Genomic DNA, 6,000 nt, shown 5'->3' with positions numbered 1-6,000 from the left:
GAACCCGCGTCCCCTGCATCGGCAGGCGGACTCTCAACCACTGCGCCACCAGGGAAGCCCTATTTTCCATTTTTAAAAGGTTCTAGGCATCCTAACAGGTATGAAATGGGGCCACCCAGTCCTTTGTAGTCACAAGAAATCTCATCCTTGCTTTAGCACGCAAGCTGTGCCACGCTGTCCCCGGATGGGCAGCTTCACTGTGGCTTTGCTTTTCTCTGAAGCTCAGGGTGAGGAGAGATGGCTCTAATGGGGAAATTCAGAGGCCAAAGGAGAAGGCACCAGCCAGTGGTCCCTGTGGGTGGTTTCCTCCTTGAGGCCCTGGATGAAGCTGTTCACAGGACCACAGCGATGAGCCAGCAGGTACTGTGAAGAGGAGCTGGCCTAGACCCTTTATAGGCAAAGGAGGAAGCTCAGGCCCAACAGGGTGACATGGCTCCTGTAAGGAAGCGAGTGGATTGGGCCAGGGAGGAGTTCAAGGCCGGGTCGCCTCACTGTGAGGCTGATCACCTGTGCCTGCCTCAGAGCCACCTGTACAGACCTCTGCACAGTCAACTGGAGACTGGACTGCAGCTTCATGCGGCGAGCAGGGCTGGGGCAGGGCAGAGAGGAGTCCCGTTTGTAGACCCTGGGAATTTCCATTTTTATCTGGGGAGCTTTTGATAAGAATTCAGATCCCTGGGCCCCACTTGCAGGGTTGTGCTTCCATGGGCCTGGAGTGGGCCCAGAACATGCATTTTCAATCAGCCCCCAGCTCACTCTGCCGTTGGCCACACTTCGATTTTACCCCTCTTAGGCCTGAGGCTCCTGGCCAAGGAGATAGGTGAGTCTATCTTTGCTCCCGTGCAAATTGCTGAATCTCTTTGTGCCTCGTTTCCCCAGTGATAAAGGAAAGAATTCCCTCACCCAACCTGATGTTTGATTCAGGGGGATTTGTCTGCTTAGGGAGAGCACAGCATCTGCAGCGGGTTACTCTTCAGGTAAGCACTTAGTGAGAAATATTGGTGCGAATGGCTCCTCCCAGGACTTGCGGGGAGGGGGCTGAAGGATTGGCGGTGAGACCATCCAGGATAAGGAGACTGGATAAAAAACAAACACTCATTTCTGGATGTGATCGTGCACTTTGGAACCCTTTGAAAAGGCAGGTGTACAAAAAAAAAAAAACAAAAAACAGAAGAGCCGGTGGGGGTGGCGTCTGAGGCCCACCACATGGGCACAAGCCCCATATTCACCTCCCTGGCCAGTCGGTTCTCAGGAAAAGCCCAGGGGTTCTCAGGAAAGTCACTTCCCATTGATGGGATCCAACCCCACCCCCGAAGCTGTCTTTAATCCTGTGCTTTCTCTGTTGTGGGACATGAACCGCTGCTGGTACCCAAGCTGATTTGGGTGGTGCCTGGCCAGGGAGAGACATCACATCGAAACACAGAGTGAGAGAGTCATTCCCTTCTCAGTTTTACTGTCATCTCTTCCAATCCCATCACAAAGACAGACTGGGGTGGCACTGGTAAGTCCCTCCCCTCTACCTCTTGCTAGTGTTCCCTCCTAATAAGGAGAAAGCAGGCGTCAGCTCTGCGTTTTAGCGTGACAGCTGCAGCCAGTTAGAATTCAGTGGCATTGTTTCATTTTCTTTGATTTTCCCCATTTATAGTAGTGATGGTTTCCTTTAAAAATATATCTATCTAGGTAGACAGAAAGTGAGTCTGTTCAACAAAAGTATTAAGAAACTAGTCTGGGCTTTGGCAAAATTTCTGAAGATGGATTCATCCATGACTAAAGTTTTGAAAGCACTGAGCTAATGGGTTGGCCATCTAGCAAGACTTGATCCTTCTGGTGTTGGAAAGAAAGGCTTCAGGGATTGTTGAAGGAGCCTCCAGATGGGAGTGGCTTTTCCTCCTGCCTGAAACTGGAGTCTGAGGCCGCTGTCCCTCTGGACACCTTCCATTCCACATTGAAAGTCCCAGTCGTTTCGGGGTAGTGCCTGGCATGGCAACCTCTTACACAGTGGTTATGAGCATGGAACTGGCATCAGGCAGACCTGGGTTTGAATCCCAGCTCTGTAACCTCTCAGGGGGGGCCATTTGCACAGATTACTTAATTTCTGTAAAGCTTAGTTTCTTATCTGTAAAATGAGGATAACAGTGGTCCTTAACTCATAGGGCTGCTGGGAAGCTTTACATGAGATAATAAACATAAAGCACACAATACCTGACATATGGTAAAGACTTGATAAACTTCATTAATACTTGCTGCTATGATTATGATTATGATAATTAGCCGCTGTTGTCAATGAGTTTGAATGTTTTTTTTTTTTTCAAATTATTAAGCGATTGAGGGGAGCTCACTCAGCACAAACTCTTCCTCGAATTTGTTCATCAGGTCACAAGCACGTCACACCAACCCCCTCCCCTCATTTTTCCTGGGATCTTTGCCAAGTCCTAAGCCAGGAAACCTTGTTATATTAATTATGAAGAAAAAGCATGTTTTATTTAAAATCCCGGCTGCCGAATATTCTGCCATGCTGTTTCTCTGTGACAGCAGAATTGCTTTTGCATTTAGGAAACTCTAATGAATTGAAAATATAAATATATCTGTGCCTACATACACATGCGATTTCCTGCGACCTGATTTCCCTAAATACCAGTGTACACTGCCAAAGCTAATGAGATGGACTTGTGCTTAGGATCAGGTTTTTAAAAAATCTATAAGAACATGCAGTGCAACTCAGTCCCTCCCTTTTCCATAAGACTCTGAATGGGTTACAGCAAGAGGAAGTGATGTCTCCTAGGCCTGAAAGAGACTCTGACATTCCGGAGCATTGACGCTTTGAAAAAGGTGGTTCGTGTTATCCCATCCAAGGCCTTGTTTGGTCCTGGGGGCCGGGTAGATTTGGATGCTTGAATTAATCAGACACTGAGCCCTCTTACCTGACCATCCGACAACGGCTCTAAGACTTCAGCATCCACAGTGTTTCTAAACAATAACCAGACAAGCAGCCTCTCTCTCCATTTCTTTCTCCTTTTGCCTCTCTCTTTCCAAGGTAGAATGAGGTAGATAATGTACACCGATCAAGCGGAGAGGGTGTCAAAAAGAGAGAGTGCTGGGGCCTGTGGGATCTGGGAGGCTTCAGCTTCTAATATCGGAAGCAGGAGTTCCTTCTCCCCTTGGTGCCATGCAAGAATGGGAGCCTGTGTTACTAGAATGCCTGATTTTCAAGAGAAGCTGGGGATCTGTACTGTTACGTGAAATGTTCTGATTCTCAGATGTCACCAAGCAATTGAAAGGAAATGAAAACACTCTTCAGGCTGAACTTCTACCCACCAAATAAAACGCGGGCTGTGAGCAAAATGTACCCCAAGCTGCCAATTTGCAGCCTCTGGTCTATGCAGACATTTCTGTGACTCTCTATCGAGGAGGATTCTGGAGTTCTAGAGTTCCTGGACTCTCAACTCTAAACTCTAGGGTTTAAAAAGCTTAGAAATGGGAGTAAACATGCATTTTAATTGTAAGGCCCGCTGTTGCAGATGGGCTGAGATAAGCAGGGCAGGCCCGACAAGCTTGTCCTCTGGCTTATGACCCTAGAGGAGGTCAAATTACATTATGGCTGAGGCCAGTGGCACCGCAAATCACCCTAAGAACCACAGCAAGAAGAGATGTCTAAGCCCTGGGCACGGGGCACGTACAGTTGAGCGGGCCTCCTGTGATGGGCAAGGAATTGGACAGAGCTGGGTCTCTGTCCTGGCTGGGAAGTTAGTTCAACATCTTTGGGCTTGTTTCTCCTTCAAAAAATGGGAATAACAGTACAAGACTGTGCTGGGGACAGGTGTTCAAAACTGACAGGTAAGGAAAAACAATTCTAGACCAGACCAGGAAGGGACTAAGAAGGATTCCCTGGAATCCATGGCAACTATATTTGACTGCACCTTTTTTGGATCGTGGCTATCTGAATAAAAACCTAAGTTAAAGACGAGCCTACAGAGAAGTCTTCATAATTTTTGTTGCATGATCTGAACTCGTGGGAGGGTCTCCGGGCATCTTTCCAATGGGCAGCAATCAGAGACCCTTTGCTTTAAAGTTTCAGAGGCACATGGAGTCTGTTACGCTCCACCCAGCAGAGAGGTCCCTGGTCTAAGAGCCTCCCATCCCTACGGCAAGGACCATGCCCTGAAGCTATATGGACCAAAGAAATCTCATCCTCAGCCAGGGCCCCAGGCAAAAGACCTTATCCAGACAGCTGGACACCAGCCATAGTCTAGGACTCAGCTCTGCCACCTCCCAGCTTTGTGACTTGAGGACACGTTACCCAGCTCCTGATCTGTAAACTGAGATCAATAACAGTACCTACTTCTTAGGGTCCTTCTGGAGGACCCAAAGACCAATGAATCAAAAGCACAGAGCCTGGCACACAGGATTTTTCATTAAATGGTAGAAGTTGGTTATTATATTTAGCTACATGGGGCAGGAGAGGCCACCCCGTCCATCGGGCTATTTGGCCCCTTCCTTCCTGGTGATGCCTCAGACTCTCTAGACATCTGAGTGAGTTGGCCACTTCCCCTGGATGTCTGTGTACTGGCCTATGGGACACAAGCTGCCCTCCCGACCACCTGTCTGGCACACATCTGGAGTAAGAAAACATTCCAAAGCCCTGAATCCCCTCTTTGGAATTGACTAATCTCATTGCCTAAAGGCTATCTCTCGTATTTTCTCTTTTATCCATTATTGACTTATATTTCCATCGCTAACCCTAAAAATTCACTGGGGCTTGCAAAAAAGGGATTTGGGGGGAGCATTATCTTTTGGTGAATTTCAAACAGACTGCATCCACTCTCTTCCTTGCCTGCAAACTTTAGGATCTAATTCTTTCTGACTGGTACTTTCTCTGGGCCCCTTGTGAACCTCTGATAGTTTCCATCGCTTTTCTCTAGACTTGCGGTATTTCTGCAGGATCTTGGCCCCAGACATCCAACAACCATCAGTGATGTAGGGGGTTTGATAACAACCGGTCATTGTAGCCACACCACACACACATACACACACACACGCACACACACACACACATCATCACTGGAAAAGAAAACTCTTCCAGAGGTGAGTCATTGGCAGCTTAATATGGAACTAAGGTAGATGTCTGAGTACAGTTTACCAAAAGGGGAGGAGAAGCTGTTGTTTTTAAAGCGTGCTAATCAGAAAACCTGGAATTTAATCTGCTGCCTGCAGGAAAATCTCTATGGAGTGAAATGGGAAATAAGATGCAAAGGTATTTAATGAGATAAATAGGTTATGACTGTTATTTCAGTTCTCACCCCTTTCTTGTTCTCTATTCAAACCCCCTCCACTCCAACAAAGGGGTGCATTCTCTGATTTTTATAGAGAACTCGTATTCATTTTGGAAATCTCAAGGGAAAAGAGCTAACATTTATTGAAAGCCACTTACATTGCCCCATTTACTCTGTCTCGACCCTCCCCAAATCTGGGGGAGATTATCGCTAGGTTTGCGGTAGAGGAAGCTGAGGCTCACAGAGATGATGTTCCTTGTTACTTGTTCCGCAGCTAGAAGGCGGCAAAGCTGAGGTTCAAACCCTGGCTCCCAAGCCCACACTCATGCCTCCAACCCATCCAAGAGGTGAGACGTCTGGTAAAGGCCCTCTCTCACATGTCCACAGAGACACAACTGACACTCTTGGACCACAACGGCACACAGCAGGAGCCGACACCTCTGCAACTCACCTGCTCCCAAGTATCTTGAGTCCCCCATGTGAGAGACCCTGGTGTCCATTTCCTTCCATTCTCACCATGACCTCCCTGGGGCCCCTGCTCCTCTCTGCCCCATTCACTACAGCCATGGTTACAGGGTGATGGGAGAAAAAGTGCTGCCCACAAAGCTTCTCTCCAAATCTAATCCATCTAAGTAAACCTGTTGCCAGCAGGATTCTCCTCTAGAGCCAAAGCACAGGGATTCTTACCCTAGTGTCACCTGAAATAGCTGGAGAACATGGTATGTGTGTT

The 6,000-nt window shown here is 47.8% G+C and overlaps 1 protein-coding gene across 1 annotated transcript in view; it reads right to left on the bottom strand.

The window, feature by feature from the left end:
* The window catches only part of HABP2 (hyaluronan binding protein 2), a 37,278-nt gene that overhangs the window by 30,265 nt on the left and 1,013 nt on the right, over nucleotides 1–6,000 (bottom strand). The gene's annotated exons all lie outside the window — the stretch shown is intronic.

This window comes from Physeter macrocephalus, chromosome 20 (genome assembly GCF_002837175.3).
Source record: "Physeter macrocephalus isolate SW-GA chromosome 20, ASM283717v5, whole genome shotgun sequence".
In the NCBI taxonomy this organism is placed as follows: Eukaryota; Metazoa; Chordata; class Mammalia; order Artiodactyla; family Physeteridae; genus Physeter; species Physeter macrocephalus.
The sequence above is the reverse complement of the archived record's forward strand: the minus strand, read 5'-3'. Positions and strand labels throughout refer to the sequence as shown.